This window comes from Chiloscyllium punctatum, chromosome 49 (assembly GCF_047496795.1).
Source record: "Chiloscyllium punctatum isolate Juve2018m chromosome 49, sChiPun1.3, whole genome shotgun sequence".
Classification (NCBI taxonomy): Eukaryota; Metazoa; Chordata; class Chondrichthyes; order Orectolobiformes; family Hemiscylliidae; genus Chiloscyllium; species Chiloscyllium punctatum.
This window is the reverse complement of record NC_092787.1, coordinates 56,669,196-56,681,487: the sequence shown is the minus strand read 5'-3', so window position 1 is coordinate 56,681,487 and position 12,292 is coordinate 56,669,196. Positions and strand designations below refer to the sequence as shown.

The 12,292-nt window shown below is 41.2% G+C and overlaps 1 protein-coding gene across 23 annotated transcripts in view; it reads right to left on the bottom strand.

Moving 5' to 3' along the window:
* The window catches only part of tncb (tenascin Cb), a 366,196-nt gene that overhangs the window by 130,962 nt on the left and 222,942 nt on the right, over positions 1 to 12,292 (bottom strand). Inside the window, exon 1 of one of the 23 annotated variants that reach the window (XM_072565494.1) lies at positions 9,578 to 9,984. The exons of the other annotated variants lie outside the window; for them this stretch is intronic. The gene's annotated coding sequence lies outside the window, so the exon portion shown is untranslated. Of the gene's footprint in view, positions 1 to 9,577; positions 9,985 to 12,292 lie in introns of those variants that run through there. 23 annotated transcript variants of the gene reach the window in all.

Sequence of the window (12,292 nt, the reverse complement as noted above, 5' to 3'; positions counted from 1 at the left end):
CTGTAAATCTTAGTTAACTAACTAAATACAAACCAGAAATGTGAATATAATTGATGAGGATATTGCAATAGTAACGCACCAGGGATTGGCATCGCCATAGAATGTTACACATTAAAACAAGGTACAGTGTTTGGATATATTCTTTTGCTTACAGAGGATTATAGATAATATTGCAAACAAATAAATCAGTTCACATGTACAAATAATCACTTTGTAGGTTTGACAGATAATATTAATATAAATCTTAGCACAGTCAGAATTATTAAATAACTGTTGTTCACTCGGAAAATCTTCACACATACATCCAAATGTTGCGCCTTTTTCAGTGAGGAAGGGCCTTGGGAACAGCTGATCCCTGTTGAATTCCCATGGCAACATCCTAGCCAACACCTGTCAAGTTGTTCAGTTTGAATTTGGCTTTCTTGCATTTCAGTCCTTATGAGTGCCAGGTTAAAAAAAAATTCTACCTCTCCTTTTCAGCAATATTGAAAAAAAAGTCATGAACACTGTGATTATTATTTCTATGACTTTGGTATAACAGGCACATTTTCAACAAAAGTAGATGAAATAACTTCTATAATGTAGTCAACAGATAAGTGCCGAATACTAGACTCCAAAAATAACCCACAGATTGATTGGTGAAGTGACCCAATACTTGTCGGTGGAAATATAGCACAGAAATGGTGCAAGGTGATTTGTTTTGGCAAGGAAAATGAGACAATATATTTCGATTATTTTTTAATTTCCCTTTTGAAGTGAATAAATGGGGACAGAAACCCAAGAGTATTTGCAAGTTGTAGGGCAAGTTAACAAAGCAGTTAATAAAGCAATGGGATTATGGACTTTATAGGGCATATGGTACAAATGCCAAGAACCTTTGCTAAACCTATAATAATATAGTTTGACCTCAGCTGGGGTATTGTGCTAAAGTTTTGCCATCTTGGTTTTGGAAAGATTGTAAAGTTTTGGAGAGGGTATGAAATGATGTACGAGAAGGGTTCCAGAATGAGGCATCATATATACATGGATAGACAGGAGAAGCTGGGGTTTGCTTTCCTTAGAACAGGGAAAGCTATGAGAAGATTGGAAAGAAGTGTTAAAAATCATGACAATTTAGATAGAGGAAATGAAGATAAACTGTTTCTACTGGCTGAGGAATTTGAATGCACTTTCTAATATGGTGATGTATTCAGAATCAAGAACAAATTTCAAAACTTCTGAATATATATTTGAAAGAAAAGAGAATTGCAGGGATTTAGGGACCAACGGAGTACTCCACAAATCTAACAAAGGGAAGGTTGATGAGCTGAGTCATTTCCTTCTAACTCTTATTATTTTAAGAGATTTTGCTATTCCCTGTTTCCAAAGGTCCTAAAGATCAAGAAATGTGATTACATTTTGCCCATTTTGAAGAGATATAATAGCAGTAAAGGGTCCTTATTGTCTTGATGGGAAGCATGTTATTTCAGTTTGAAGGCCCTGTAGACATAAAGTGTCATTGGCTGAGATAGGTATCACGTTCTCTACAAATAAGGACACCATGCTTCTTTGTCAAATTTGAACATGATTGAATACTCCACACACAGAGTACGTTGTCTGCAATTTGCTCATTCAGAAAGTATCAAACTAATATCTTTTAAAGGGATCACTGGAGACTTTGAAAGAATAAACAGATGACCACAGCATTGTTTACTTACCTGAATACAGAGCCAAGAGGAGATGTGTGGCTCTGCATTAAACTGTGTACCACACCTGACATCTGACTGCACTTCCCCGCACCTTCTCACTCCACTTCCAGCTGCCTCCCCCCTTTGGGCTAACTTCCACCCGTCAAGCTTTATCCTACTTCTTGCCAGGTGAGAGTGTTCTAGGGCATAGTTACCACCAGCAAAACACAAATAAGATTTGTGAATACATTTCTTAAGGACCTATGGCCAAGTCCCCTTAAATACACACAACAACAGGTGCATCTGTATAGGGCCTGAATTTGAAGGCGATGGAAGTTCTAGGTAGAGGGCATGGGCTGGACTATGGAATCCGAATCTTTCTGCCCAGTGAGTAGAAAAACATCTTGGAGCAGGAGCTTTTCATTGCCTACATTTGCACCGTTGTAGGCAATGGCAACATAGACAAGGACTTCCTCTCACATCGTGTGAAGAAATTGTAGGTTACTCTCAAAGTCTACCAATCCTCTCAGATGTTGAAGTTGGTCATTTTAAAGTTATGATTAGATTAGATTCCCTACAGTGTGGAATCAGGCCCTACAGCCCAACAAGTCCACACCGACCCTCCGAAGAGCAACCCACCCAGACCCGTTCCCCTACGTTCACCCCTGACTAATTCACCTAACACTACGGGCAATTTAGCATGGCCAATTCACCTGATCTACACATCTTTGAATTGTGGGAGGAAACCGGAGCACCCGGAGAAAACCCACGCAGACACAGGGAGAATGTGCAAACTCCACACAGACAGTTGCCCGAGGAGGGAATTGAACCTGAGTCTCTGGCACTGTGAGGGACCAGTATCTATATATCTGTCAGAAATGACACACTTCCTCCTGTTCTCGTTTGCACTTGCAATTCAACCGGTAAATTACTTTCTGATGCTGACAGGTTTCTCATATGTCAACACTACTATAGGGTACGGCCATCGAATCCCTCTCTCCCAATTTCAGATTGGTATCTGCCTCTCTCATACTGCCAACTGGCTTGAGCAATTTTCATCTGCCTCATTCTGTCAGTGTTAGAATGCTCACTCCTGTCATTTTCTTCTGTTTGTCACAAAATTTATCAATCAAATGAAAATGATGGATAAAACAATACGTAGGCTTTCAATTTGAAAATAAGGTGTACAATGGCAACCTGCTGTGTGCGCAAAGATCTGTGCTGGGTCCATGGTTGTTCATTATTTATATGAATGTTTTGGATGAGAATATAGGAGGCATGGTTAGTAAGGTTGCGGATGACACTAAAATTGGTGCGATAGTGGATAGTGAAGAAGAACATCAAAGAGTACAATGGGATCTTGATCAATTGGGCCAGTAGGCCAAGGAATGACAAATAGAATTCAATGCAGATAAATATGAGATGTTGCATTTTGGTAAGACAAACCAGGGCATAACTGACAGAATCAATGGTGGGGCTCTGGAGCATGTTGTCAAACAGAGACACCTAGAGGTGCAGGTATATAATTCCTTGAAAGAGGTGTCATAGATAGACAGGGTGATAAGGAAAGCATTTGGCATCCTTGCCTTCTTCAGTCAGAGCATTAAGTACAGGAGTTGGGGCGTCATGTTAAAAGTGTACAAAACATTTGTAAGGCAAATTGTATTTGGAATACTGCATACAATTCTGGTCACCCTGCTATAGGAAAGATGTTATTAAACTGGAAAGGGTGCCAAAAAGATTTACAAGCTTGTTACCAAGACCGGAGGGCTTGAGTAATAAGGACAGGCTGAACAGGCTGGGACTTATTTCCCTGGAGCTTTGGAGGCTGAGGGGTGATCTTAAAGAGATTTATAAAATCATGAGGGGGCATAGATCTGGCGAATAGTCAAGGTCTTTTCCCCATAGTGGGGGAGTCCACAACTAGAGGGTATAGGTTTAAGGTGAGAGGGGAAAGATTTAAGTAGTATCTGAGAGGGAATTTCTTCACACAGAGGGTGATGCGTAAATGGAATGACCTACCAGAAAAAGTGGTGGAGGTGAGTACAATTACAGCATTTAAAAACCATTTGGACAGGTAGATGGATAGTAAGGTTTAGAGAGATATGGGCTAAATGGAGGTAAATGGGCTTGGTTCAGATTTGGAAAACTTGGTCGACATGGACGAGTTGGGCCAAATGGCCTGTTTCTGTGCTGTAAACCTCTATGGCTGAATGACTCTGTTACTGTGCAGTTACGTAAAAAGAACTGACCTGATATGTTCTATTGACAATGTCTTGGGATAAAACATCATGGCTTGTGTCATAGTGTGCGTAACGTCAAACAGTTGAAGATATAGAATGTTAAATATTCATGTATATCACATCAATCCCAGTCCATCTCCAAATGTATGCTGCCAGACACCTGCGGGCCTTCTTATTGTGTTCATATTCATTCAGGCACCATACCTCCTCATTTCAGTCCATACGCCAAACTATCTCCCTCTCCACATTCATTGCTGGTTAGACATTACAACCTCTCCTTGTCTGCACTCTCTGCTGCCCATCGCACAGTTCCATTCTCTGCTGCAGCACACAGTACAGCCAGAAACCAGGAGCAGCACTGAGGGATGTGGTTTATTATTTGGAAGCTAAATTGTATTCAGTTTGTAATTATTCATTGAGGATACACATTTGTGATACAGCAGGAAGCTGGAACACATTGTGGATCAGAGGTAAGTGCATACAAAATGAGTAAGTATATAATGATTGTGATTCAGTTCCAGTCTACAATGTCTTTCAAAAATGACTGGCTGTGATATTAAATTTCATCTCTAAGCATGGGTGCAGCTGGACACTGAATTCAATGGACTGACTGTCAATGTGAAAGGTGGACTGTTGTCTGAAATGAGGGATTCGGCAATCAAAGCCAGGAAGTGGTTTATGCTGAAGCACACAACAGTGGTTTGAATTGCCTTGGGAGTGGAGTGGGTGGGTTTTGTGACACAGCTGGAATGCATGGTGGCAGCAACAGCCAAAGCAGCTGGGCTAATAAGGATTGTGCATTTCTTTCTTCGGAGGTAACTTCCATCCAAAATAGCCTCGTGAGAGGGATGTGGGGGATAGACAGCAGAAATAACAATCTCCCCAGGATGGAGAATAGGGGATACAGAACAGATTGTATGAGATGTTGTCCTAGGATATTTAGGATAAGAGCGTCAAGCAAAAGAGCAGGAACAGGGGTATGTGAAAGGGACAGGAGTGATTACTTATGGAACATAAATGCAAAGGGAACTTTAGAAGCAGGTTAGCACTGGGGAATGTATTCTATTTCAGGTCAACAAAATGATTCTTTAGCATTCTGTCTCCCCTAGCCAGACACTTCTGTTCAAATGGTGATTAGAACAGTCATGGTTAATGTCGTAAAAGATCACTCCTTAATTTTGAAACATTAATTTCTCTTGACCATATTCAAGCTAATAGCAACTGGACACTGCAGAAAGAATCGCAAGCCTGTGGTAAACTATTATCTTCAATGAAGCCGCTTAAAATTAGCCCATACTCCAAAACAAAGAAATGCAAGTGGACTGTGCTTTTCCAATAAGAAAGCTTCATAAAAGTGAGATTTAGTGTTCTGTTCTAGATGAAAACAGCTCGTTAAACATGCCAAGGGCTAGTTGGCTTGTCATGAGACCTTCTATCTCCAACTAACCACTGATCAAGATTTGGTCAAGACTAATGTATTCCAGTTGCCTGGTTTACACAACGAGATTCTGTCCCAGAATATTACTTTCATAGCTCCCCATTGACCAAGTGATTACATCTAATGGTTTGTCTGCCCCCACGTTAAATACCCAAGTGTTTGCCCTGATGCTTTGGAGATATTATTGGAAATGGTCCTATTTACAAAGTTAAAATCCTGGAATTCCCTCCCTCAGGGCAAATAAGGTCCACCTATAGCACGTGGACCGCAGTAGTTCAAGGAGGCAACTCACTACCACCTTCTCAAGGGCAACTAGGGACAAGCAGTAAACACTGGCCAGGCAGCGACGCCCACATCCCATGAATGAATGAAAAAAAAAACTCCTGCAGGCAATTATTCTTGCTGCAGCTTTGTAGACAGGTTGTTTCCATTTCAATGCTGTTGGAATACAGAAGGCAGAGTGAAGCATACACATCCAGCCATCTTTGGTTCTGATTCCAAGTCACCAGAATGCATCTTTAGAAGTTTGCAGCCAGTAAATCTAAAATTCATCTCTCTTTGTAAAGCGTGGCTTCATATCAATGTGAATCTGAACTTGAAATAAGCCAAGCTCTCAGGCAAATTTATCAAATGAAGATTGACTCAGAATTCTGGCCCAGACTCTCACTTTCCTAGAACTGTGAAACAAGCAATCTCTCTGTCCTTGGTACTAAATGTACAGCTGTATTCATGAAGACACACATTTCTTTTGTGATGCTTTATTTAAGATGTCCTCTTTCTTCGCATTTCTAATTAAGTTTGTTGCTTTGTTTTCGCAGTTTTTCTTATTCTTTAATGTTAATTAGAACTGTGACAAAAATACAAGGGGTTCGGATTTCATTCATTACATGTCACTGGATGACCTCAAATTACGTCAATAGAATTTTGAAATGAGTGTTGCTGGGAGGGTTCCTTCATGTTGATGCCAATAGACGGCCAATCAAAATTTTAATAGGTTGCACCCTTGTCACTCCCCAGGGGCAGGTACAGGATGTAGAAATAATTTTGGCTTCTGTTTCCCACCTCCAAAGTGAAAATCTCGCCTGCAGAAGAAGCATGGCTAGGAAAGCTTTAGCTTGCAGTCGATCCTGCTTGAGGTAACTGTTTATGTGACACCTGAGACAAGCTTGTTGGGGGAACATGTTTCATTTGCTCTCAAACCTTAACTCTCTCTATCTCCATAACCTCCGCAAACATGACAACCTCTTTGAGATAGCTGTGCCCCTCCAGTTCCTTCCTCTGATTCATGCCCATTTCAAATTGCTCCACAGATGGAGGTGCTTTAACTGGCTCTTGAATTCTCTTATAAGTCTTTCTGCTTTGCCATCTGTTTCCTCTACCCTAAAGTGCTCCCTTTTCGATCCAAGTTTTCATCACCTCTCCTAATATCTCCATATCCAACTGAGTGCTAATTCTGTTTGATATGTTCCTGTGATCATTATTAATACTCTTTTTAAAAATAATATATTTTAGGTTTTGTAAGCTATTTTAACAAAGGCATCTGGCCAATGGAATACATGTAAAATAGCAACCAAAAGAAATTTAATCTGAATGCATTTGCTTAGTTGGCTTGATGGCTAGTTTGTGATGCCAAGAGACGCTGATAGTGTGGTTTTAATTCCTGTACCGACTGAGGTTACTATGAATGACTTGCCTTCTCAACCTCTTCACTCTCCTGAGGTCTGGTGACCTCAGGTTAAGCTACCACCAGTCATCTTTCTCTCTCTCTCTTTCTCTGTCTCTAATGAGAGAGCAGGTCTAGGGTCAGGTAGGACTACGGCAACATTTAATTGAAGTACTGTTCACAAAACTGTTACTTTTTTAACTTGCGGCTCTGCTTCAGGAATTCCTGAAACTGATTATCCTTGTGCTGTAGAAGAATTGAACATAATCCAGTGAAAGTTTTTCCAGTTGAGTTATTCTTCCTGAAAATTTCAGGAATATTGAAGCTCAGTTGTCTGTCAATGGCCAACTATTAGGACATTCAAATCAGATCAATTCTGTTTAAAGCACAAATGCTTCAAACAATGCTATGTGATATTAACAACAAATATCAAATTATTTTGGCCATTATCTTATGCAATTAGCTGAATACTGTTGTTGACATGTTTAAAGTACTTATTGCAAAACCGTTAAACCAGTTGTTAAAATATCGACAATTATATTCCATATAAACGCATTCATTCATGACTAATCACACAGCACGATTTTGAGACAAATGATTTCAAATAAAGCAGAATTAACTGTATGCTTTTAACAAATGCAGTAGTCTTGAAATTTCCATCTCATGCAAACAAATCCATTTAAAAAAAAGTCACTTCAAATTTCCCAATACGAGGCAGACCTACCATTCTTATAGCATCCTAACACACTTATCTAAATGTCAGTTCCTAAGAAATAGCTAGCCTCTGTTAGAAGAGAATTTTGAAAGAGATGCTGAAAAATTTATCATAAATTGCCACAGCAACACCTGGGTAGGAGACACCTTTGTCAGAAAGCACAAAACCATCTTTTGTTTTCCTTACTCCATTATTGTTACTTGTTCTCCTCAACTCATCGTCAGTCAACCATGAGGATAGATCAGTGAGCTGCCAATTAGCCACTCCTAAACTGACCACCAGGAGGTGTGTAGTGATATCCACTAATGACCTTCCTTTCCAATGGCCCCCCTTTCAGCTTGAGTCACTACTTTGCCTCTTGTTACTTCCCAGAATGTCCTGTCAAAAATTGAAATTCCCTTTGTTTAGGATTCCAGACACAGACTGTCCATCGTTCCCCAGCTTTATGGGATAGTTTGTTGCCAACTCAATGCCAATGTCCTATTTTCCATGTGAAGCAGGACCATTGGTAAAAGGTTCGAGTGCAACAGTTTTATTTATAGGTGAAATCAAATGAACACATATAAGGAGAATGAATTACAAAGGTAAATATGCAAAGGAAAACAAAAAATTCACAGAAGATTGAGAAGTTTGCAAATTAGATTGAATTCATGAACTGATGCCATCCAGAGAGGCAGGAGGGTGTGCTATCATTGATCTTGGTGTCTTCAAGCCATCAGCCAGGCTGTCTACTGCTCATGTTATTTTATTTTATACAGCCTGGGGCAAAGCACCCAAATGTGATGATACAATCGCAGTCAAACACTTGGTTTTTTTTTTCGCTCATGGGTTGGGCTGCACTCAGAGTCCAGACTCAGAAATGGCTGTCTGAGACAGGTAAAACAACTGCCCTGGAACTAGAGCTTAGCACCAATCAGCATCCTTACCCAAGGTAGAGAGACAGTTGGAAGATTTGAGAAGGCTGAAAGATTCTGCACAGAGTCACAAAACTGTGATATGAAGCAATTTGGGTTTAAATGAAGCTTTCAACCATTACAAGAGGTCTGAGTTGAGGAGCCCTGTGATATTCAGAAATGCCAGTGATCAATATATACTTGTCTCCTTGTTTTGCCAGACACACAAAAAAAAATCACTGGCGATCACTACCACCTTTGTAATCTGAGCAGTGGGCTTAGACCTTTAATTTAGTGGTATGGCTGCTGTTACAGCAATAAAAACAAAGGGGGATTCCATATCAGCTTTGCCACACATGGATTTACTTCTAGACAATAAATCTGTCTTCCACTGGAGCAGTGAATTGTGCAAATCATTTTGACCAGAAGCAAGCTGCCTTTGTGAGCTGTCTGGCATGAGCAACTATTTTAACATTGTCGTTTTTAAACTGTTAATAAATCTATTCATTCCTTTGAAGAGAGAACTGAATATCAAGCTCCAACATGGTTTGAGCCATGAAGTCTGTGTATTGCTGAGATCGGCTGAGTATAAGCACAAAAGGTGCTTAACTCTATCTCCCACTTTGTTCAATATATATGAAAGATTTCTTTTCACAGCTTCTGTTATTTTCGCTCACAAACCCTGTGGGTATTCTTCATCTAATGACAATACGAACGTTCCCACATAGAAAATATTTGCAATTCAATAGAGAGAGAGAAAAGAGAATTAGTGCATTTCCTTTTTGAAAATTACTGCACCATCAGCATTATCCTAACTTGCAGACAAAGACTAGATGGACTTAAAACACAAAATATCAATAATGTGGTTTCCGATTAAAGTCATTATTTGAAGCTATAATGAAATATATTGCATAGACATGAAGAGTTCACAGCAGATTCTATAAAACAGTTTTCTTACCTTAAGTTGCACTGATGTGAACCATTCAGTTTCTATTGTGACCAGACTTTAAAATTCAGCTCCTTTATCGCTTTGAAACTTGCTCTTCAAGATTTCTTTTGCAGCCTATGTGTACACATTGAAGAAACAGCCTGCACAAAGTCCTAGGTAGCTGCTCAGGAACAAAGCAATTTCACCCCACACTCACACACACACACACACACACACACACATACATACACACACACACACACCTTTTCTCAAATAGCAGACTGTGGTTAGTCAGCCAAGCAAGCATGCTCTCCGTTTATATAGCATCTCTGAGACCAATGAACTTTGGCATCATCCCTGTAATGAGATGCCTTTAGGCTGACTTTAAAAGTGATGAATTAAAGCTGCAGCCACTCTGTGGTGCTGCTTTTTTGGAAAATTGTTTTAACATACCATTTATGGTGAAGGATGAAGTCACTTTAAGGCTTCCAAAGCCACCCCCCACCTCCTCACCACCCCTTCCCCCCTCCACCCGCAGTGACTCAGCTCATAGGGAGAATTCTCATTCCACGTAAAAAGTTGTAAGACCAATCAGTTACTGAGTCTTCTAGAATCTAATCTCAAAAAGGAGTATAAACTCAGGAGAGGGTTTGAAACGAGCTGCCTGCTGCTGGCTGCTGCAGGGATGACAGACTTCAGATTTCTTTTGTTAAAGCTCCAATTACGGCTCTCTGGCTCTATCGTCAGAGGTGTTCAGGCAACTGACAGAGAGGGAAAGTGAATGACCCAGTAATCATCACTCTCTGGTCACGAATGAATTATCAAGTGACTACTCAGTGCGTTAACTCCTCAGTTATTGACAACAAAGCTTGTTTCAGATATTAAACAAAATCACACACTGTCAATTTTTAATCTCAAATTTTATCAATGGTGATAACTTGAAAAATTCTGGCGCTGAAGGAGGGAAATTCTCAATAAATCAGCTTTATGATTATATTAGTCAAATTTATATATCTATATTTATCAGTCTGCTATTTCAGCCAGGTTCAATGTGTAACACATGCACTTCAGAATCATGTTTATAGGCTCAAGTCCCATTTTAAATGACAACAAAATCCTGGGCTGAAACTCCACTGGCAGTTCTAAGGAATACTGCACTGCCAGAGGTGGGGTTTTTCAGATGACACCATAAATTCAGGCCAGGTCCGTTGTCTCAGGTGAACATTAAAGATTCCATGACACTGCTTTGACACTATTTATCCTTCTAACAATATTATTAATGACAGAGTAATTGGTCACTGTGACATTAGCGTTGGTAAAATTTGCTGTGAGAAAATTGCCATTACCGCATTACAATAGCAACAATACTTAAAAGTACTTAATTGGCTGTAAAGTACTCTAAGATATTCTGCTGTCATGGAATGTAACATAAGTACAAGTTTGATTAATTTTCTTAAAAAATGTGTATCACCCATTTCTGTGTACAAAACTAATCAGATGAAATGGTACGTATTTTTTATAAAGGACACAGAGCTATCACTGGAGCAGATTGCAATGTCAGGCATCATAATTGCAATGGGAATAAGTGAGGACTGCAGATGGTGGAGCTCAGAGCTGAAAAATGTGTTGCTGGAAAAGTGCAGCAGGTCAGGCAGCATCCAAGGAGCAGGAGAATTGACGTTTCGGGCATAAGCCCTTCTTCAGGAATGAGGAAGGTGTGCCAAGCAGGCTAAGATAAAAGGTAGGGAGGAGGGACGTGGGGGAGGGGCTTTGGGAATGTGATAGGTGGAAGGTGGTCAAGGTGAGGGTGATAGGCTGGAGTGGGGGTGGGGGCGGAGACGTCGGGAAGAAGAAGAAGGTCAAGAAGGTGGTGCTGAGTCCGAGGGTTGGGACTCGGTGGGGGGAGGGGAAATGAGGAAGCTGGAGAAATCTGCATTCATCCCTTGTGGTTGGAGAGTTCCTAGGCGGAAGATGAGGCGCTCTTCCTCCAGGCGTCATGTTGCCATGGTCTGGTGATGGAGGAGGCCAAGGACCTGCATGTTCTTGGCAGAGTGGGAGGGGGAGTTAAAGTGTTCAGCTACAGGGCAGTTGGGTTGGTTGGTGCGGGTGTCCCAGAGGTGTTCACTGAAACTTTCCGCAAGTAGGCAGCCTGTTTCCCCAATGTAGAGGAGGCCACATCGAGTGCAGTGGATGCAGTAAATGATGTGTGTGGAGGTGCAGGTGAATTTGTGATGGATATGGAAGGACCCCTTGGGGCCTTGGAGGGAAGTAAGGGGGGAGGTATGGGCGCAAGTTTTGCACTTCTTACGGTTGCAGGGGAAGGTGCCGGGAGTGGAGGTTGGGTTGGTGGGGGGTGTGGAACTGATGAGGGAGTCGCGGAGGGAGTGGTCTTTCCGGAACACTGATAGGGGAGGGGAGGGAAATATATCCTTGGTGGTAGGGTCTGTTTGGAGGTGGCGGAAATGACGAAGGATGATATGATGTATATGGAGGTTGGTGGGGTAGTAGGTGAGGACCAATGGGGTTCTGTCCTGGTGGGGATTGGAGGGGCGGGGTTCAAGGGCGGAGGAGCGGGAAGTGGAGGAGATGTGGTGGAGAGCATCGTCAACCACGTCTGAGGGGAAATTGCGGTCTTTGAAGAAGGAGGCCATCTGGGTTGTTAAGTATTGGAATTGATCCTCCTGGGAGCAGATGCGGCGGAGGCGAAGGAATTGGGAATATGGGATGGCGTTTTTACAGGGGGCA